The sequence below is a fragment of the Anser brachyrhynchus genome (genome assembly GCF_964034855.1).
Source record: "Anser brachyrhynchus genome assembly, chromosome: 7".
Lineage (NCBI taxonomy): Eukaryota > Metazoa > Chordata > Aves > Anseriformes > Anatidae > Anser > Anser brachyrhynchus.
This window is the reverse complement of record NC_137701.1, coordinates 34,470,933-34,493,801: the sequence shown is the minus strand read 5'-3', so window position 1 is coordinate 34,493,801 and position 22,869 is coordinate 34,470,933. Positions and strand designations below refer to the sequence as shown.

At 42.4% G+C, this 22,869-nt stretch overlaps 1 protein-coding gene across 27 annotated transcripts in view; it reads left to right on the top strand.

Annotated features, from left to right (window-relative positions):
* The window catches only part of NCKAP5 (NCK associated protein 5), a 440,024-nt gene that overhangs the window by 61,537 nt on the left and 355,618 nt on the right, over positions 1-22,869 (top strand). For 8 of the 27 annotated variants that reach the window (XM_080599367.1, XM_080599360.1, XM_080599375.1 and 5 more), the window contains one exon: positions 9,149-9,264. The exons of 15 other annotated variants lie outside the window; for them this stretch is intronic. The gene's annotated coding sequence lies outside the window, so the exon portion shown is untranslated. Of the gene's footprint in view, positions 1-4,300; positions 4,378-8,389; positions 9,265-21,983; positions 22,167-22,869 lie in introns of those variants that run through there. 4 more of the 27 variants (XM_080599378.1, XM_080599389.1, XM_080599371.1 and 1 more) reach the window with 3 other exon arrangements.

The window sequence follows — 22,869 nt, the reverse complement described above, 5'->3', positions numbered from 1 at the left end:
TTCCTGTAGAATAAGAATGACTATCATTACTGACGTTGATATTGGTTTAGATAATTACAGTTAGATTAAATCATGAAAGCGCACATCAGCATGGCTGTTCTGGCTGAAATCCTGATATTTTGAAATCATTTGAGTGGCAGAAAGTCGTAGGTATTAATTGGGCCTCATTACGGAAACAAAAAGAGATCTTGATATGTCCTAAGGCTGCATAACAGTAATTTCCATCTGTTTAAAGACATGTGCCAAACTTAGAGCACTGGAGAAATTATTCACGTCAAAGCTTCTGGGATGTTTGGAAGAGCTCTGAAAGGAAATTGTCAATATTATCGGCAGTGAATGAAATGTTTGGGGCCTTAGTTAAAATTCTTAGACATTGTCCATAAACCTGTGGTATGGTATGAGCAATACCAACCAGTAATGCTAACTTGTGCAGAGTGAGACACGCTTCTGCGTTCTGGGGGCTGCTGTATTCATCCTGTTCGAGGGGTAAGGAAGCAGCAAGAAGGAAGGGGAGATGCCTGAGAAGCTGTCCCATGTGTCTGTGATGACCGACCTCTCAGTTGGTACACAAGACTTGATCCAAGTAGTTTGGTAATGCAGCCTAGAACCCAAATTAGAGCTAGAATCTCCGAGTTAAAACTGTAAAGGGTTTCTATTTTTAGGATGTGCCAAATACACTAAGCAAGTGCTTCTGGCTGGTGATAGCCCATTTCATTAATCATGTATCCACGGGTAGGCTGTGTGTGTGGAGGACCGCGACCGCAGCGATGCTGAGAAGTGCTCCCTTCCTTCTGCTCAGTGCAGGGAGCTGACGTTACGGGGCTGCTTCCCATAACCCAGGTAGCTTGTTGAAAGACACTTCAAGCCCCTCTGCAGGTCGCTGCGTTGCACTGTGTGAATATCACCTAGTACTGCTTTTCTGCACTTCTGCACTACTGTGCACTTTCCCGTCACATACGCTGGGACAAAGTCAATAGCTATGATGAGTCGCTAGCGTGTTACACGACTTGATCATTGGTTTGGTTCCAGATGAATAAAAATTTATCACAGATCTACTGCTCTCTGTTAGTCACGTTTGTGTTTATACTAATGTCACTGAGAAAAATGTGGATCGTGAGATTAAAGCAAACAGAGAATAACATATCTGCAGCGACCTGCTGCAGGAATTGAGGAAAGTTCGGTGTAAAATATGAGACCAAAAGCTGGACAGTTATTTCATATTAGATCCAATCTGTATGGAAGTCAGCAGCAGCTGATTGCATTTCTCCGTTGTGGTTGTTTCTTCTAACCGTGGGTTCACATTAAAACAGCGCTTTGACATCAAAATTATTCATTTTATTTTAATGTGTGGCGTTAAGTAAGCTGGGTGGCAAATTGTCTTCTCAAGCAGATTGACTTGTTTTACCTGTGGGGAAGGAACAGCTGAACAGCTAGGAGGGAAATCTGCCAGTTCAGGAAATTTATTGTAACTTAGGTAGCTGAGAGTGAATTGTTTGTTTTTGAACGCTAGCTTGCTTTTGATGCTTTTAATCTAACTGAAGTCTTTATCATACCATTTGAAATTATCCTCAGGGGCTGAGGCTATCACTGAAACTTGAAAAGTAATTGATACTTATTCTGTGTTGTTCACTGTGTTTATATGATTACAAGATGAGTTTTTCCTCTCTTTATAGCATGCCATAAAATCTTCAGTAGTGTAGTAGAGAAGGCAGCGTGATAAACCAGAACAGCCTTCATTTGATATACCTGCCCCTTTCGAGCCAGACAAACAGAACGGAGGGCTTTATTTTGCAGGAAGACTGAGAAACTTTTCTTGTCACAAAAATAATCTCTGGCTGTTTCATCATCCCTTTTGCAAAGCCACACTTGGTCCCCTTCCCTGAAAACTGTTTAGCTGGCTGTTACGAATTGTTATATTTCACAGATTTAAGGTAATCATAGCATATTGTTGAAATCCTGTGTGTTGAAAGTGGGTGTGCAATTTATCGCCATCTTCTACAACAACCCAGGATTTTTCAAGAGGGCAGCGGAGGGAGGCCAGAGGCCTTGAATTGAGGCCCTTTTTGGTAAGAATTAATGTTGTTGTTCAGGGGCCTGTTGGCAGTACAGAGAGCAGCAACTCCCAGACTTTAATGTGTTGGTGGCTCCATTTTGGCTTTAAGCAGGCAGCGTACCCCCTGGGGTTTTACCTGTGCCGTTGGATCAGCTTTCTGTGGGTCCCAGGGGTGCTGTGGGAGCAGCGTACTTGCAGGGTGTTTCGGGTAGACTGTTGTTTATAATAGTCAGTCAGGAAAACGGGATGCTTTTATCAGCCCAGCGGTGTGTCACAGTATGGAATTATGTGGTATTAAAACAAGGCGTGTTGTTGTGGCTCTGATTTGACAAGTCATATGCTGGTAGTGGCTCCTCCCCGTCCTGCTCTGAAGACAGAATTTGAAAGGCCCAAAGAGAGCTTTAAATGATATAAATGTTTCTCAAACAGTCCCAGGATTGCAGTTTTCTTGCAGCCTTTGGGAGAGAGCGGAGCTGAGGGCCCCGTTTTGGTCACCGTGTTGGGCCTCACAGGCCCTGGTGTGGCTGGGCCCTGTGGCGATGCCGCTGCCTTGCTCTCACGGCAGCGCTTTGGCCAGTGACCACAGCTGCTCGTGGGTACTGATTAACTTTGTGTGTGCCCTTTGGCAAATAGAGTGGGTGATAGGGCCCATCAGATGGTTACTAAGTCCTCATCAAGGGATCGATGAAACACATGCAGGTAGATAGTGGGCAGCTGTGTTCCCGCCTCAAGCTCACCCTGCTGGGGCAGGAGCAGGAATCGGCCTCTTCATGACAGAAAGGCAGAAGTAGGAGCAGTGGCACCCCACAAAAAGAGCTTCCCGTGGCGAGTACAAGAAGAACTTGGAGTAAAAGCCTGGCAAGGGAGAAAGTAGGCTGCCCCAGTCAGTTCATTACTTAGTTTTCCTCCACAAGCAGTAATGCACAAGGGGAAAAGAGGGCGGGCATCTGTTACGGAGAGACATGGGTTATCACTGGGAGTGAAAGGGCAGAAAGAGGCTTACAAATGGCCGGGAGCTGGCTGCCAGCTCCCAGCGTTCAGGAGGTCTGGTCTCTGTGAGAGCTTTCAAAAGATGCTGTGTTATCCCTAACACCATCCCAGCTGTTAGGAGTGCGAGTGCTTGTTCGTTCAAGGGAACTGTTTGGAGCTGTTTGCTGTATTATGGATTTGCATTACGTGTTTAAAAGCAATTTACATAAAATTTAGTTCTGATTTGTGTAATCTTCTCTGAGGAAGTTTTCCCCTTAGTACGTTGATGTGCTGCTACCTCTGTGCCGCACAGCGTAAGGGTACAGCTTCCAGCCAGATCCTTATCTCCATCTGGTGCGTGCACATGGGAGGATGGTTTATAAAGCCATCTGAAATATATAAATTGTATTCCTTATTTCCTCTGCTCGGTCTGATTACCAGGTCCTCTAATAGAACAGGAGCGAGGCAATTCTGTGACTGAGGGCTGGAGGGTGATATGCTAGCACTCGCCCTCACTTTGGGAAGATGACCAGCCCTTCCTTTGGTGGGTGAGGGTGTCAGGGTGCAGCCGGAGGAGTGCAACCATCGAGTCGAGAGCTCAGGGCTGTGTAGCTGGCATTCCCCGGGCAAGAATCTCTGCTCTGACATGTACAAAAATGTAACTGATTGCTCCAATCCAACGGCCAGTTCATTGATTAAAAGGGCAAATGGGCTTTCATCCAGGAGTGCAGCAGAAAACAAACAGCTAGGCTAGAAAACAAGGCTGTTTAACCATCTGAAAGAGCATGGAGCCATCACAGCTGCTGCAGAACCTGTCACGACTTGGCTGCCAAGAGGCCAGATGCTCACATCAGAGGAATGTGTGTTTCACAAGCTGATACCTCTGCTTCCTGACACACAGGGACACGTCCGAAAAGGCAGGAGGAGAGTGTAAAAATTTAGTCAGCTTTCCCATTAGCTGCCAGCCTTGCTGGAACGCCAACACCTGCAGAAATAGGTATTTTCATCGGAAAGAAATTATGGAAATAACCTTCTCCTCTTAGTAGATACCGCTTTTGATAACCAGAGAGGGACCACTGTCCATATGTGAAATCAAACATTGCATAACTGATTTAATGATTGGACCCATTGGAATCTAAATTTTCAGAGACTTACCCGTGTGATTAAGGATATACAAAAGCCCTTGAATGCAGGTTGATTTTGGGCCTGCTCCAGAATGCACTAATGCCATTGATTTCAATTAACTCTGGCTGAGGTCACTGGTGGCTGAATCAATCTCACAACTCCAGAAACAACAGGAAAGGCAAAGAAAGAATAATGGCTTAAATCAGGAAATTAATGAAAGCCAGTCAAAGGTACTTGTATTTAGTAATCACATTTAAAATGTTTCTGAGTTCCTTTGCAAGTTAAAAATCCAGCTTCTGCCTCCCCTTTCCTGGCTCAAGTGGCAACACTCAAAATAGGTTTGGTATGATTTGCTTAAAAATGTATTTTACAATGAGGCAATTTATAGTGAAAGTCAATGTCCTTTGAAGGCATCACATCAATTTTCACCTGTGAATGCTTTTTTGGAATTCTATTGAAGCATAAACTATGGAACCGAAAAAGACTTAGGAATTGATTTCAAATCACTGTTACAGCTGGAAAAATGGTAGGTGCTCATTTTAGTTCTCAGTTCATCTAGAAAGGTTAGATAAAACATTTCATTTTAGCCATTCTTTTTCTTATCTGTCAGTATATGGAGTCAAGTTTATCCTGGCACTTAAGGACGGGATTCCCGTAGCGTAGGATGTGAGGTAGAGGAAATGTTTCTGTGTAACTGTCCTCTTCCAGGAGGTGGAATATCGTCTTTTTAGGTGCCGGAGTGCGAGGTACAGGGGAGCGTGCAGCCCATTACACAGAGCTGTCTGCGAGGTGGTGGGGAGCGTGCAGCAGTACGTGCGCAGAGCAGGGCTGGGAAGGACAAACCAGATGGATAACGTCCCGTGACCCCAGATGGGGCAGAATGGCCAATTGGGCACACTTACTGTTCTTACATCTTACTTGCTGCTTTCTCTGAAGCTTAAATTCGTAAATGTGACAAAGGAGAGATCTATTGTTTGTTCCAGCAATAAAACCTTCCTTTGCTGAGGACCTTTCCCCTATTCTTGACATGCAGGGGAGGTAAAAAGCTTTGAAAAATCACCTAGTAAGGTTAAAACCTAAACTGTTTCTGTGATCAAAAGCTTACCAGCCTGATCAAACTGCTTCAGCTGAAGACCCTTTTTTGACAGTGAGTATTTGAGGAGATTCATACACCGCCTCCACACATTTCCTTTTATTCTCTCCACATATTTTTACTTGGTTCTGTTGTTTATCCTCCCTGCCAGCTACCCCAGGCTTAGAAAAGTGTTTACTGTGCTAACATGTGATGATCCCACATGCTTTTAGGTATTTGTTTTATGAAACTGATACTTAATTGTGATGGTAAGAGAGAATAATTTTAATTTTCAAAGAACATTTTGCTTCCAGTTCCCTGGTGCCATTCTGGGGAAATTTCTATGATATTTTAAGGATCAGCCCAAGACTTCCAACCGTATGCAACTCCAAGGAGGGCAAATTCTGCAGCCTGTGATTTATTTTACTATTTTTCAAATTTGCCCTCCAGTGATCTGAGTATTTATTGTGGAATAATAATATAACATATTGGGATTATTGTATTCTATATAATATGAGCTATTGTATTACATTATGCTACATAACCTTGTATCGTATTGTATTGCAATTTGTTGGGATGGGAGTGTCCTGCAGTTTAGTCCTTCTAGGTTATGCTGTTCTTCAGTCTGCCAGCCTGCCTGCCCTTGCCCCAGGCATCGGGTACAAAAAGGCTTTAGCACGGCCCGCGGGCTCACCGCGTGAAGCTGTCCTGAAGCACGCAGAACTCCCTGCGCTGTTAGGTGGCCCTGGCTGGAAATCCTCTCAGCTCTTCCCACCTCCTGTTCAACTGATGGGAGCCGAGCAGCTCACACCACGGCTTTATGGCTCTGTTGTGGAGAAGGGACTGCAAGCATCCGGGATCCCAGCTGTTTTCTGATCTCGTGCTGGTGAGAAGCAAACAGCGGTATTGGAGATAGTATGGATTTGTATTAGCATGAGACACTGGGTTTTTAACAGATCCTGCCTACGCTGGGGTAGGTGAATTGACAAGCTTTACTAATGTCTGCGTGTACTTAGGTCACTTCATTATGTCTCATCTGAGCTGTCTGCCCATTGAAAATGTGGCAGCGTGAAGCGGAGTTAGTCCCTTGATGCAGTCCTCAGATGTTCAGCCCGGGAGCGACTGCTGTAGCTCAGGACTTCCACTCATTTATCTTTGCAGTCAACCTGTAGCTCGTCAAGGACAGGCTTGTGTTGTGAGTTTTGTTCTAACAAAAGCCATGGCATTCCTGCCAAAAATAAGCTGTATCTGCGCAGCCAGTAACTGTATCTTACGATGACCTAGAATAGAAGTTAGATGGATAAATGCACTTGGAGGGTGAGCTAATGGCCACTCCCGTAATAAGGGCTGTAATGTGAAGAATGCAGAATCTGTTTGTCCCCCCGCATGGGAATTCTCATCTTGGGAAGAATAACCTACTGCTTAACCCTACAAGCCTCAATACTGGTTTCTTCGCACGTTTATTTTTGCAAGATCCACCAGTTCTGAAAAGGATTAAGAGAGAACTTATTTTGGTGGAAGTCTCCAAAAAACTGGTTTCGGGGAATTGATGCCACTGCCCTGCAGAGCTGCCTGACCAGAGAGGTCTGCCTGGTGTCTGCTCTCCTGATCCTCTGCGGCTGGGCGTAGTTAGCCTGGAAACACATCACAGTTCTTTAGGAAGTTGAGTAAACGATAAATTTGCTAAATACTACAAATACTTCCTGGTAACAGGCTGCATTTTCTCTTGAGGGTTGTCCTTTTTCATTTCATGAAGTATCTGGCTTTTTCTATCAAATCAGGGTTTTTCTTGTTTTATGAATCTTGCTTTCTTCTACAAGTGTGTGCCTGCATGAGCATCATGCTACAAACCAGTTTTGTTGTCAAGAGAGCTGAGTGTAATCTGTGTTTTGTGTTATTTAACGTTCATCAGTACTTGTAATGGCAGGTGAAAAAACAAATCTTATCCTTGGCTCGAGATGCTGCACTGCAGGCTGGCATTGAATTTAAACAGAACATGCCCCTTCTACTGATCTTAAGGATGGGCCTGTTCCCGCTGATGTCTTGTGGAGCCGTACGTGTGAGCATGCAGTCTCTTTTGTGTTTTTTTTTCTCTTTTTAAAAGGAGTAGCTGCAGCACAGCACTTGCACAGCTGGGCCTAAAGCTGCATGTGTTGAAGCGCACGTTATTGCATGTTACGTGTTAGTACTCACTACTCCCATGGCCCATGTCATCTTCAAAGTATTTGGAAGGTTTCCTGGACCAGGTTTTAAGGAGAAGACACAAACCCTTGCTGACTGTGACAGAAGGTGGAGCACAGCCCCATGAGGCAGGGCGGTGAATGCAGCTCCTGGTGGTACAGCCTGCTGTTGTTCCTGGTGTGCTTGGGCTGATGAGCCATGGGAGCGAAGGTAGGGGAATTACAGCACAGCTCCTTCAAGGCACAAGCTTAGGTTTAGAGGCAGCGCGTGCTGGTGCGAGTGGTTCCAGCGAGCTCCGTGGCTCTGTGGCAGGAGGGCGTCGCTGCCACTCAGGGCAAGCACCGGGGAAATGAGGCAGTTTGTCATCAAGGCCGCAAAATTTTTTTTAATGATGCTCTTGCAGGCAAGAGTAAGATCTTCAGCCGGTGCTAACCGCTGTCGTTCAGCTGTGTCATTGCGACTAGCATGATATGGCTACGGTTCATACATCAGCTAAGGATCTGGCCTCAGGTTGATTTGCTTGCTGTAAATCCAGGCAGAAATGCAGGTTACTACTCTTATGTGTAGTAGTTGAGAACATCGTAAAAACTTGGCTTCAGCTCATCTCTGAGCTCAGGTTTCTGTTTTGTTGTGTGTGGAACGTGCAATCAAGGGTGTTTGGATGCGAGTGGCGAGGCGTTTCCCAATATTGAAGCTCTTTGTGTGGAAGAGCGTGCAGATAAGAGAGAGCTCTGTCTGTCACAGCTCTTGGTGGTGCCCTTCCAGCGTTTGAAGTTCTGACTTGAAAGCACAGACTTCTGAGAAACCAAGGCACAGGCTCCCAGCCCCTTTCTTTCAGCAGGAGCTCTCAATGACAGGGGATAGATTGAGATGAGTGCCTGTGCCAGTGCTCAGGTGAGTACCCCCTGCCCCCCGGGTGCTGAGTGGGCGTTTCAGCTCCAAAACACCTCCTAGTCCCGGACCTCCAACTCAGGGGAGGAAAGGTCAGTATTTACACCCTCATCACCGAGTGAAAAACAACGTTTGAGGCTGTCTCTTGCTTTCTTATATTTTCACCCTTGGAAAGTGAGGAGAGTTTCTTCAGAACACACTGTAACTGACATTGAACTGGCTTAAATCTTGTAAAGATAGAAGTCTGTAATTGTGTAACTTTTAAAATTAGGCATTAGTTGAAATACTCATTTCAATTTACTAAAACTCTTTGCTCTGTACTTTTAAATCCATGCAGATTTGCACCCCTAGTTGCATATCTTTAAAATAAACAAAAGAATTAGGAGAATGCAGGGGTAAATTCTGAAAAAGGCACTGCTGACACTTTTAATTTTTCTTTTTCTCCCTGCACTCTTTGCATTTTGCAGCTCTGGTTAAGTTGTTCTTAATTTTGTGCTTTCCCTGCAAACACTGTTTATTCATTCTAAGAAAACATCAGTTGGGTAAACAGAAGTATTTATGTGTGTAGCACTGCAACTCCTACTAAGATGCAAATTGTGCTGCAGGGAAGATAGTTTGTGCTTTTCTTTCCTCTTCTCTTTTCTTTTTTTGACAGTCAGTTAATAAAGACTCAACAATAAGCAGCTGCCTGTGATGTCATTTGGGACTTTGTCCACAGAGCTTGTATTTACAAGTACTGAGCAACTACATAGCAGCAGAAAACCCAACTATCAGCAAACTTCATGTCTGCTGTTACTGGAGGACTTCTGTAGTGCTGTGGATGGTGCAGAAAGCTAACTCTGTTCTTCTAACCACAGACTTTTAAAGCTTGGTAAATAAACACTGGATAAACTCGGGAGAATTTCTGGACTGCAAAGACTTCTTACGGTTCTGAGTTCTCCAGGGCTGGCATGTTTTGACTGAACTGCTGCAAGTAAGACTTTTGCTGTTTTAGTGTTTTTATCATCTCTGTAAAGCTTATTTTTCTCTAGGAATTTGTCAGCATTGCTGTTTGTAGTTTAACTTTAATTAAAAGAGCAGCAAGTATGTAGTTAGTAATTGCAGCCATGTATCTGTAATAGGATAAAGGACAAATGAAAACTTGAATCTAGCTTTTGTTTGCATGAGACTGCACTGAAGTGACTCTCTTAATATAATTGGTGAAACTCTAAGGTTCTTAAAATATCATATTGTCATTAATCAAACAAAAAAGCAGGCTGTCTTTTAAACATTGTTCTTTTATCAGTTCATGGCATTTATTTGAATACTCAAAATTAGTGTGGATTTTTAATATCATTTCCTTATAGTTTTTAATACATTTTCTTTTAAAACTGTTTTGCTGCTTATGCAGGCAGAGATTTAAAGTAAAACTTGGCTATTTCTACTCTTTTCCCTTGTTCAGGTTCTGGAGGTAGTTAAGTTTAAAAGAAAGAGTCATACACTGCTTTGAAATCTGACGCCTTTTGGATTAAATGAATTGTCAATTATATGAGAAACAGTCATTTTTATTTTGTTTTGAGTATTTATGTTAGAAATCCAACAAATCCTGACACATCAGGACAGAAACACTACTACTTTGGTAACTGCTGTGAAATAAACTTTTTCTGCACTGCCTGCTGTTTGAGGACAGAGCTATGTTTATAGCCACCAATTAACTCATTTTCGTGACAACCAGGTGAGATTGTCATCTTGTTATTCCCATTTTACGGAGGGGGAAACTGACCCAGAGCAGTGATTTATTAAAACTTAGTTTACCTTCTTCAAAAGCTGGTAACAAACCACAGCTCTCCTGCTTCGCATTTCAGCCCTTCACAGGAGCCCGTTCTAAATTACTGCAATTTCAATTGCAGTGGCTCTTCCAGAAAGTAACCTGATCACAGGACCGTGTATGAGGATCTCTTTTATTACTGTTTACCTCTGTTTAATGATCTTTGAGGAGACAAAGCACATTTCTAAAGAATGAAATCAGAAATCTATGACTCTGATGGGCAAGTATATGAGGCTAAGCCAGCACAAATCAATCAAACAGGAGGATTCCTCCTTAATTATCAGCACTGACTTTTTTTATTTTATTTTTTTTTGCCTCTCCTGCCACTGACTGTTTATCAGGCCTCTCAGTCACACACAGCAACAGATTACTGGGGCTTCACTCTAAGGCTTGGGTGGCTGCAACTGCAGATGCCTCTCTCAAGTGACCTTGTTTCTATAGCAGATCAAAACCTGTCTGTCTTTTCTTTTGATGTTTTAATGTGGCTTGGCATGTCAAGATGTGCAACTTAGGACCCGTTGTTCTGTCTTTGGAATTGAAGCATATTCTCTTGGAAGGGGAAAAAAAAAAAAAAAAAGAGCCCTAAATTTAGCTCTGCATTGATGCCATGCCATGAGAATGGCAAAGGTTTGGGGGGCTTTAAATAGGGGCTTCAGTGAGGGCATAGAGTTTTATTCTGTGTATTCATCCTCTTCCTTCAGAAATAGTATAAATAAAAAAGTTTATATGTTCCTTAAAAGAGTTTTTCCTTTAAAAGAACTTTTTGTAGAACCTGCCACTGAATTTAGAAGTGAAGAACAGGGCATCATGATAGAGCCTTTCGCTGGGGAGAGGGAACAGGCTGAAGGCGAGGTGGTTTGAGCCCTACCACGCTGACTCCTGTGGCCAGCCTTTCCTTCCCTCTGTCAGCCTGTGGTCAGTAATGATGATCTACTGCTGTGAGCTGATAAGTGTATTTACATTTGCAAAGTTCAGGCATCATGGTGGCAAATGCCTACAAGACCTTCATAACAAAAACTGAGATTAAAAAAAAAAAAAATCAGGGCCCACTTAGTTTTCCCACTTAAATTAATTTTATGTGCAAGTCTTGGTCTTACAAATGTGGATCTCACTCGTTTTAAGAAAACTTCATGGACTTTTCTGCTCTCATTCTGGTGCATAGCGTGAGTTGCATACAAGTGTTTTGAGGCTTAGATTTAAACAAGTAGAAATCTTGCCCCATTAAATGCACTGTGGTGAGGTACAATTCCCCTTCCACTTCAGTCAAGAGCAAATTTTCAGATAATTGCTTTAAGAGCAGGAGCAGACTCTCGAAACCTGATGAGCTTGAGGCCATTTGATTTTCATTTTTCTTTCTTACATTTCCCTTCTCACATTTACATTTTCTTTCCTATATTTCGATGTAGCAAATTAGGCTACAGAGCAAGCTCGGTTTTCAGTCGAGCGATCCCCTGGTTGGATTTTCCCTGGGTAGAGGCTACAGGTCTGAGAAATAAGCCCAAGGACACCGCATATTATCTGATAACATTGTGGGATGGCATTAAAGGGGACAATTGCCAGCAGAATGGCAATTCTTCGGGCTTTCTGGCCGTCTGAAAAGAAGCAGGATGAGTGCAGACTCCAGCCTGTCATCAGCCGACAAGTGGGACTGAGGTTGGGATAAAAGCCACGGAACAAAGGTGCCAAGAGGAGCACAGCTGGCTGCGGAGCTTAGCGCCGCTTGTCCAGGGCCAGGCACGGTGAGGTGCTCTGCCGTGTTCAGCTCCTGGCAGGACGGGAGTTATGCTTCCCAAAAATCCCTACCAAAACTGCTAATACACCTTTGGAAGCTTTAGCATCTGAAGAGAAGTTTTATTACTAAAATAGGATAAATGTACAGTGTAACTAAAACACGAACCATTAACACTTGTACTGTTCCGTGCTGCCTGATGATACTTCCCATGTACCACGCAGAAACCTGAAGTGCATTAAGTATTCCCTGATGGTTGCATACATTGGTCACGGTGTTTTGGGGATGGAAAGTTAGACTGTTATTATCTGAAAAATACTTAGAAATCTTGTATGATTCCCTGGACTGGCATCCAGAGCTGGGGTGAATCCCAGGGATGGGGTCTGTGCTGCAGCAGTGGGTTCTGGAAGCTGGCACTGACACTGGGCTGTGAATGATGTAGGCCCTGAATAGTAGCTTAGATTATAAAACGGTGGATAAAAATAATGTTGCTAAAAAATGGACTACTGGTATTGACACAGAACAAATGGTACTGGTAAACCATGGGGTTGATTAGCTGCCCACAAGACGACAGTGTTTGTTTTCCAGAGCCAAACTAGCCTTGGATAGCGTGCACACAATAGGTCTGTGCAGAAGCAAATATGCCATAAATTCTGGTCTTTGACAGTGCTAATTGATTATTATAATTCATTGTTATCTAAATTGTTAAATTCAACAGTTTACCGTATCCTTTTGTTTCTTTGTTGCTCAGACATAATGCAAACAGGAAGAGTTAATTACTGCAGGCAACAACAGAGGCGAATTTCATTGTCTGCTTCACTTTGATTGAAGCTGTGTTGAATCACCACTGTGGGTTGTCAGTAATGGTGGGGGAAAAAAAAAAAAAGAAGCAGGACTCCTTGTGCAGTGGATTTGCTTTTTGGTGGTGGTTACCATTTGTATTTTGAATGCTATTCTTCTTTTTGCAGCTGGGTTGTATCATGCTTACTTTCCTAGTACTAAGTATTAGCTAATCGTGCAAACTGAACTCATGTGTGATTTGATCCTCTTTGGAATCAGCAGCGCTCCTTGAGGAATACAGCACAACTTGACACACGAGTAAGAGGATTGCATTTGCTTCTAAAATGACTTACCCCACCAGACATGATCTCTTGGCTTTTTTTCTCCAGTGCTCTGGTGATGACCAGAGCTGCATCTGCTGGGTAAAAGGAGTAGTGGGGAACTCGAGAGGACACTAACAATGGCTTAATTTCTACATGTTCCAAAAGCTCTGCCCCACGTTGCTGTTTTCTAAAATATGGGGTAACTTTGCTGTAAAATGTAGGATCTTTTCAGCTGCTTAGCTCCCTGGATCTGACAAAATGGTTCATAGCGATAAGATTTTGGGGGTTATTTTGCCAGTAGAGGGCCATGTTAAACTGGATAAAGTAACTCCCTCTTGGGCTCACATTTTCAGTGAGTAGCAGCTTAAAGCATATGGTTGTTTTCAAGGGCAAAATGAGTAAATAATTAGATTTTTTAGAAGCTACCGAATGAATAATTATTTAAAATAAGACTCACATCACTTTTACAGCACACCACAGTTCCGTGTCAGTCTAATTAGACTGAATTCTGATCTTTGAAATGCATCATAGCTACCTGTTTATTCGCAACTGTTCAAGGTTGATAGATACAGCTCTAATAAGTCATTAAGCTGACGTGATATACAGCAGCAGCATGTGCTTTTGCTATAATGACACAAATAAGAAAAGAATTGTTTTTCAGAGGTACAATCACGTTTGTTTTTGATGTGGCCTCTAAACTAGCTGTCATTATTCAGGCTCTTGTGCTGCAGGAGTTGACCTTTGGCAAAATATTTTGTTATCCTCAATCTTTTATACAGGCCTTTTGTGAACTCTGCACAGCTCTCATTTTGCTGATTGCATTTAAAGTCATTTATTGCACAGTGTTTGCCCTTCTAGCAGATGTTAAAGGATTCCCTGCCTCCCCCCTTAAAGGCTACTCCTCCGCAGCATCTAATTATAACCTACACAAAAGATTAACAGATGTTATAATTGTCTTTACTCATTGATTAAATAGTTTCTGCATGATTTGCTCTCTCTTCTCCCTCATTGCTGATTTGTGAGGTCTTTCTGGATAGGTCTCATGCATCTGCAGTTTGTTAACAGTGGCCATCTTCACAGTTTGTAACTTTTGGGTTTTGTGTTTCAGTCTGAGCAGGCTATATATGTTCTTCTGGACAACGTGATGGAAATGTGTTGAAATGGGTGTGTGATACTTGTTTTGGTTACGTATTTCTGTTTTCTTCCTCGTCTTAAACATTCCTTCTGAAATGTATGTAAAAAGCAGACTCGTTTTAATGAATATAAATTGGGGAATGAGGGGTGAATGCTGAGATTTGTTTGGCAGTGTGTTTGCCTCTGTATTTCAGTTGCCAAGTGGAGAGGAAATGAGTGACTAAGGAAAACAATCTAAGGAGAAACTTTCTAGTAGGAGAAAATTTCTAGAGAACTTTTTAAGTAGAACCCCAGAGAGGTCCCCAGTAGGACCATTGTAATGCCTTGGCTTTGCTTTTTGGGGGCGGTGGGGGTGTGGGGGTGGGTGTATGCTTTCATTTCACCTTCTCACAAAATTAAAGTTACTCAGTTCTTGAGCTAAGTAATCTCTTCTGTTTTGTTCCCACCCTGAGATGGGGGCTCTTTTTTTCAGGTGGGTCCTTAGTCCATGCATAACGGTGTTCTTATAAATCTTTTAACGTCTCAAACGAGGTCAGAACAAATGATGTTTCTTTTCAGAGGTGTGAAACGTCATGTACGTGTATTGTGCTTAGCTATCCTTCCTTGGTGGTTGGATTCCGTATAACGTTCTCCTTATTTCTTTCATTGGCACAGATGTGAGTTGCTGGTAAATCCACAAAGATCCCCACGACAGCCTCTAAACACCCCGAGTTCTGTGCAGCTGCATCTGTCGCACGGCCTCAGCCTGAAGCGCTCTGCCTTGCTTAGCTCTCCGTTACTACACGAGGAGATCAGTATGTCGTGTTTTCCGACAAAACCTCTGCTTAAGGAGGCTAAAGAAGAGAAACAGGGTAAAGGCTTGAGGCTTGAATTATGGCTTGGTTAGTCAAAAGTCAAAAAATGTTGTGCTGTTCCTCTGCCTATCCTCCAAATCTTGATAACGCACAAAACTGTTGCCTTGATTCCTAGTCAGCAAAACCGCCTCAAGTTGAGATTGGGCATATCTTTTCCTGTCGAGACCCTCGTTGTATTATTTGCTACAAAAAGTACTCTGATTCAGTGTGGATATCTGGGCGTGCTAACTCAATTAATGCAGATTCACAGATATATGGGATATGCGGCGTTATTCTGCTTTGTTGACAGCGTGGAAACACAGCATCTTTGCAGTGAATGCTGGACAGAACACCAACTGGGAGACCTTGTCATACACCTATGGGGTTCTGGGGTTTTATCAGTTTTTAAAGCTGATCTTTTACTTACGGTCCATGAGTTTTACTAGACTGAATAATAATCTTTGCAGTGCACAAAAGCATTTGTCTGGGGATTCAAAACTGTTCTAGAAACAGAGGTACTTTGTTTGCGGGATTAATGAAGAACACTGTATCCTCCTTGTTTTCAAATGACATATCAGTGCTCCTGAATGCTTCCCATTTATGAGCTGGGGGGAGCAAATTATAGAGTCATAATAAGAAAATTCCAGGGTGCCAACTGTGCTTGCAAAGCATATTTAAATTATATAGACACCTGTCCACTACCAAATTGCAATATTTCACAGAGGTCTCTGAACAGCCTGCTGATGGAAATGACTTTTATTCAATACCAACCTGGTATGAGTTTGAAACACTGATCCAGAGGTGAAAGGCTAAAGTCCCAATTACCAGAAATCAGCCCAATATGGGGATTGGATAAACCTGGTGCTAAGTCTTAGTTGCTCTTTCCAGTTACACATGGGAAACGTTTAGAAATTAATGACTTACTAAAAGTTCAGCTAAATCATTAAGGATTTTTAACATCCACTGTTGGCTGCTACTGAAGGACACTTTTAAGGTGAAACCTGGCCTAACATTTTAATAAACAGTTCTCTGTTATGTCACTGGCTGTTTGCCCTAACATGTGAGACTAAGATCTTCGCCTTTATCTTCAAATTGCACAATTAAATGAAAGCACCAAATCAACTGAAAGGAAGAGAAAAAAGTAGAGCAATCTGAAAAGTCTTGCCTGGCCATTCTCCTTGCTTCTCTGCTTGGGAATCTGTAGACTTATATTTAATTATATGAGCCTTTACTAAAACTAATAACTTCCTTCCCTTAAGCTCCAGGTCTGTCATGGGGTTATTGATTGGGAATACATCATGATGTTCGTAGGAAACCATTTCTGTCACTTGTATTTACCAATCTTTAATCAAGTGAATTGCTTTTCTTCTCGATTACCACAAAAATCTCTGTCCCAAGAAAAAGCTTTAAACAGACATTGATGAGAATTTAGCGACGAGATTATGGTTTTTGACGCAGCCCTGAGAGGGGAACGGCTCACGAGATGACCACGCACAGCCCCAGGCATCATGACGATGCAGAGGCAGGTACCACCACTCCTAGCCACTATTCCTTGCTCTTGGCAGGGAGGTCATTTTACTGATGGCTTCCGTCTCGCTCGTAAAGCACGCACACAGTCTCGCTTTCCCCCACTGGCTATTGTCGGTTGTGGAAGCAAGTTTTTCTTTCCTCATTTTACTTATTCCTCTCTACCTGAGCTCCAGCTTTGGATCCTGTGTGTTACAGGGGGGATGCTGAGCTCGGCTCCGTAGATACCCACCGCGGTGGCCTAGGAGGCTGGATGCCCTGAGCTCCCACTGCACTCGTCTGAGACGGGGTGGCTCACCCAGGGATGAGGTGGGGCAGAGCTGAAGCTCTAACTCAGAGGTTCCTCACCTGGGAAGAGAGGGAGGATGCGACACTTTCATGAGGCTTTAGGGCTCACCCTTGGGGTGAGGAGTCCTGTGGTACCAACCTAAACCGCCCTCCTGAGCCAGGATCAGACTCAAAATATGGGTCAGTGATTAGCACTTTCTCGAAATGAGCCAAGTATGCTTTCTTTCCTCAGTGCCTATGTCCTAGGCTGTTCCCCCCCAAGAAAACAATTAAAAAAACCTCATGCTGAGGAAAGTAATTTAAAAGGTTATATTTGGGCTCAAAATAAACTTTAAAATTCAAAGTGCTTCCTTTAAAATGTATGAGTGTATTAACTCTTTCCCCTTCCCCACTAAAAGTACTAGTTTTTTTCTTTTTTCTTTCTGTTGTTATTTTCCCCAGCCAGAACAGAGGCAAAGCAATAACTTTGAATAACTTCAGTTATTCCAATGCTGCAAGTCCATAAACTATAATCTTAAAAAAAATTATCTGAACCTGCATGGCATTGCTTTCAAGAAACAACTCAAGGAAGACAATCCTATTTGAGTAATTAACATGAATTCTACAAGTAAAAAATAAACCTAACAAACTGTTGCTACCACAAGCAAAAATATAATTCAGATTTTAATGAATTATGAACTTCTGAAACATCAGTGGAGTGCTTTTTTCTTTTGTGTCACTTTTTGACTTTTACTTTGCATTCTAAACAGGCAGGCACTTGAGAGAGAGAAATACTATAGGGTTTTAATAGTATGCTTCCTCCCTTTCTAATATTTTCTGGATATTACTGTATCCATAACCCGAATGTGTTGGAATATTATCTGTGATGGCAGACTATATGTTCTTTTCCATTTCGCTTGGTAGAACTGAGTGCAGATGAGTTAAAGATCGGTAGGATGACATAAAAATAGGAGAGTTATGAACCTTTTAAGTAGGAAATTTGTGAATGTTTTTAATTTACATTTTTATTAAGTTTCTGACAGATGGAAAAATCTGAAGCCAGTGTGTGACAGCCAGTCTTCACAGTGAGAAACTGAAGTAAGCACTGCAGGCAGCTGACTGCGTGGGGGTAGGACGGAGTGGCTCTTTTTTTATTTTCTCCCCAGAGGAAAAGCCTTCCACTCTAATAGTCTCTAATGTGGAGCAACCATGGCAATGTATAGGCTCTGAGAAGAAAGGGAGAACCCTTTTTTTTCCCATCAGGATCTTCAGACAACTGATTCCTGGCAGTATCCTCACTGTCAGTGCATTTCATTGTACTTTATCCCACCTTATTTTTTTATATGACAAGCGTTGCTCTGATTCTCTGGGAATCACTGTATTGGATTTCACTTTAGGTAATTTCTTCAGATACTCAGCATCATTTCCCTGTCTTTATTTCTTTTCAGCCTATTGTCAATAACCTAATCAATTCCTCCCTGTCTCTGCTGTTAGTACATGTCCCTCAAACCCGTGTAGATATGGTCATTCCTTCCTATCTTAGAGTCCTCTTGACATTGTTTGAAACTACTATGAACAGACTTGTTAATCGTTTTCCCACCAAATCAATATCTTAATCGTCTTTACAGCTATTGTCTGAATTCCATCAAGTTTGTCTATATCCTTTTGGCCCAGAACTGAAGTCAGTGTTTGAGATGAGATCTCTCCAGAGTTGCAGAGAAATAAGTTGCAGGGCTGTTCAGTATGCCGGTGCTGTTCAGTGCTCTGTCACTGTCTGAGGATATATGGATGAGGACATAACATCTTTCATTTTTAACGTTTTCACAATAGTTTTCTTGGCTGTAAGCTGAAGATGGAGCTTAATCAATGTGTATCTGTTCCTTTTAATTTTACAGCCTTGATGTCCCACAGTCCTACATGCTCTGTTGTGTAACAAGAATAAAGCGAATTTGAAGTGGCTGGGCAAATCTCTCTGCGCTTTTTCTTAATTTGTGTCCATTGATTTATGGAGCGTACATCCCCCTACAAAACTGGAAGAGGTAGAGCTGAGTTGTACCCTGTTATCTTTCTGTTGTGAGCATGAAGGAGAGAAGAGACGTCCCCGAAGTGTGTTTGGGAACAACGGAGATGAATTTCTCTGGTCTGATCCCTGGATGAAGTTATGTCGGCTGAAATTAGCGTAGACTTGGTCTAACATCTGCAGGCTGAACAGCTGGGGAGCCAGCTGAAGGATTTTAGTGCCCACACTTAGATGAGCAAAGGACTGGAGCTAGTGGGTTTACTGTTAGTGCAGGCACCTCCAAATTCAGCTCGGGTACTGCCCGGCTTTTGGTTCGTGTCTGTACCAGTGGGCAGAGGTGACTGCAAGGGGCTGCTGCTGGAGTTATGGCTGGCCTAACTGTACGCATTTACAGGACTCAGTGGAGGAGCACAGCAAAATAAGGAATGTATAGAGAAATCTTCAGATAGAAATGTGTGTGGCAGCCTGTGTGGGAAGCAGCCGGAGCTGCACAGCATAATAAGCTTCAATCCCGTGCTACAGTCCTTTCTTTCAAGCCATAGGCTTGGTTTTGGTTTTCCTGGCGCTGGAAGAGATTGTCACCGTCTTTCCTCTCTTGTTCCTCCCCAGGGCTGCCTTTCCTCATGGTGGTGTGGAGGAGCTATTTTCAGGTCCTGCAGATAGCCAAGTTGAGCCTCTTCTTAGTTACTCTGTTCCTAGATGATGCAGGGATCACACGCGTTTCATTGTACCTTATCCTCCCTTATTTTTCATAGGACAAAAAGGGATTATGAGTTTGATTCAGCTTCTTTTCTGGGCTGTTACTGAGTGAGTATCTTCATTATGAAGATATTACCTTTAATGTAAGGTTAGGCCCTGGCCCTCCGGGAGTGTCTGTACGGCAAGGTGAGATGTGAGACAGCACATTGCAACCCACGTTCATTAGACACAAATTCTGCAGTCTAGATGTTGAAATATTCCTTCTGCTGCAAATACCTTTCGTTATCTAAGGATGACATGCACAGCTGGGTGCTGAAGATGTTACTAGTAGCCGCAGAAATATTTCTACAGTACTTGTTTAATATTGAGAGTTTTACATGGAGCCAAATGAACATTTTAAAGTGTTACCCAGTGCTCTGTGGAGTGAAGCCAGTGGTCTGGGCATTATCACTAAGATAATTTTAATAATTCCTCATTTTAATGGGTTGGAGTGCCTCGGTAAGGAAATGGTCTTTGATTCCCTTCACCTCCGTGGCTGGGAAGGACCAAATCAAGTAGCATTTATTTGGGACACTTAATTTCATAACACTGCATTCGTTCACCAAAAATGGACTATTAGAAAATGTTTTGTAGCAAAATATTTTATTCAGGGTGTGGAAAATGAGTGAATGAGAGGTAATTATGACAAAGGCTCCTAGCTATGTTGGCTCGCTGGTGTCTGTCGGGCTGGCACTCAGGTCGCTCGGCCATCCCGCGACCACTGCTGCCATCGTCCCTCTCAGTGATGCAGGTGGAAGGGGTGGAACGTGCACAAAGGACTGCGAGTTTTAGTGGTCCCTCTGGAATACAATTAGGGCAGATGGGCAGGCAGAAGAGATGCCGGCTGAAATGCATCTGTTCCAGGGAAGAAGCCGTATTTAAGCATGTTTCACAAGCTCCTAGGTCTAGTTTCAAACACTGAGCTTTTAATTCAGCAGTTTGCTTGCAGCTGAGGTCTTATGGGTGGGTTTGCAACTCTTGGGCTTTCTTGAGTAGTGTCTTGGTTTACATTAATGAAAGAAAAACACAAAGGAAACAAAAAAATCTGAGCAAACTCTAGGAATCTTGACTGTATGTTTTAAATTCTTCCTTGCACTTTGTCAGAAAAGTTCAGGTTTTGGATTTAATTGCATGCAGTGTTCTGAACCTTGCAACATATATGAACACGTGCGAATTTGGTATGTTAACTTCACTGGCCTCCTCAACCAGATGCTACTTCCTCTGTTGAAGATGTCCTATGAAGAAGCCTATGCCTGACGGATTTGTCTTCTATATTAAAAATGTAGTGAAAAGATTCTTTTTGATTTCTTTGCTGGCACGCGAAGAACCAAAAATGACTGTGACTTCTTCATGAGTTTCCCATACCTGGCCATTATATACGATATGCCAGGTTTGGGATATTTGCTCTGTTAGTTTGAAACTTGTTCTTGAACTTAAACAAATGTTATTTAAATGCTGAGTTTCAATGTGATTTCCCCACCTTATCCCCTGATGTACCCACATTATCGTGTTGCATGCTAAGACCTTCCCATTCGTTTACAGCATGTAAATTTTGATAAAATCAAAATATTTAGCCATGAGAAACAACAAGCCCTAAGAATGATTTAGTAAGTTAGGGAAGCTGTTTCCAGCATTTCATACTTACCAGCCTGAAACCACAAAATGCCAGAGGCATCTTTATTGGCATATAAAAGGGACATTTGTTTTTGAACCTCACAATCTCCGCATAGTCCTTTAGGTGGGTGCATAACAACAGCTCCCCAAGTTTGGCAGTGCTTCACAAAGGAGACAAATCTGCGCTGAAGCCTACAGAGGTGCCTGTCGCTGTAGCTGTCTGCAGAGCGTGCCTTCTGCAGATTAACAGCCTGTATTGCAAAACATTGCTGGAGGAGTTTCAATGGCTGAGGGAATCCATTTTTACCATATAATAAGCTATATTATGTAATTTATAGTAGTATATGGTAATAAATAATGTATGATAATGAGTGGTTAGAAATGCACCCAAGGAATGGAAGCTCTGAGCCTAGTGTTTCCTTCAGCCTGAATAGCTTCTTGGATCTTACTTGGGTAACCTGTTCTTGGTTATAGGTCTTAGGGCATGCAGAAGGATTTGATTTCAGTGCAGGAACCAGGGATACATAACCATCATTGTCATAGCCTATTTCTTATTGATGATAACGCTGTAATAAATCCTTTTTTCCATCCTTACCAGTTGCTGTCCTGACAACAGATTCATGCTTTCTGTCTGCTTATCTTTCATCATTTTTGTCTCGGTAATTTTATTGCATGATATGAATGCTTCATATGTTCCATAAAAGCAAACAGGTAATCAGCAAAATCAGCAAACGGTAATCCTTTGACCTTTCCAGCATTCTTTGGTGTAATTTACTGGCGATTCTTCTCCTCCCTGCAGCATGGCCTGTGGAGCTCTGTGATAAAAATGGACAGCCAATGCAAACACAAAACGCTGAAAAGGTTAAGGCGTTGATTATGTTAGTCTATAAATGTTCATAGTCTTTTTTTTTTGCTGCCAGAAAGAAGATGAGAGCTGAAAATGGCAGTGGATGAATCACGCTTATTACAGAATACGGAAATGATATCGGTTCAACCCATTCTTGTTAATGCTGAAAGAACGTAATCTTATGCCCTCTCATTTTATGTCACTGCAACCCACCTTATCCTCTTAAATGAATGCATGCATCCATTTAATTAACCTGGTGAGATTCGGAGATATAAATCTTTTAAATGCTTCTCATGCAATTCATCTTGACAGCTGTCAGAGTAATAACATCTTTAATGCCATATTCTTTATTTTCTGATTTATTGAAATTCCTGGTATTATTTTGAGCACACTGATAGGTCTGCTAGATTTAAGCCCCTAATCTTAACTTGTTTAAATCCTAGAGGCAATGCTATAGAAAGCTTTACTGGCTGTTTAGTTTGCCAAATAAATGGAAGATTATCTTGCGTGGAAAAGGCATAAATGTATATTGAAAACTGTGGTTCAGACAGATTCAAATGTGGAATTTAGCAGCTGAGATGCTTTGTTTTAAACGCTGTATTTCTAGGACACCGTGCTCTGAGTCTGTTCAGTGTTGGCAAGTGATCACCATTAAAAATTTGCTTTAGACAATCCTATGTACTCTGCTGATTCCCTTTCAAGAGCTGGGATCAGAGCAAGAGGGATCCACGTAATTTGGCTCTCAAATAAGTCAACCTTTAGTTTCTTTGTAGACTGCCATGCATCAGTGTCATGGGAAGAAGACTAGCAAGGAGCCTTTTTCTATATGGATATTTTCTGACTGGCTTGATGTATTTTGTTTTAACACAGCTTTCTGAAGCCGGTCAGAATACCTGGGTCTGCAGGCAGAATGGTACAGCAGTGTTTGCTGCTTTGCAATTCCCATAGTATTCCACTTA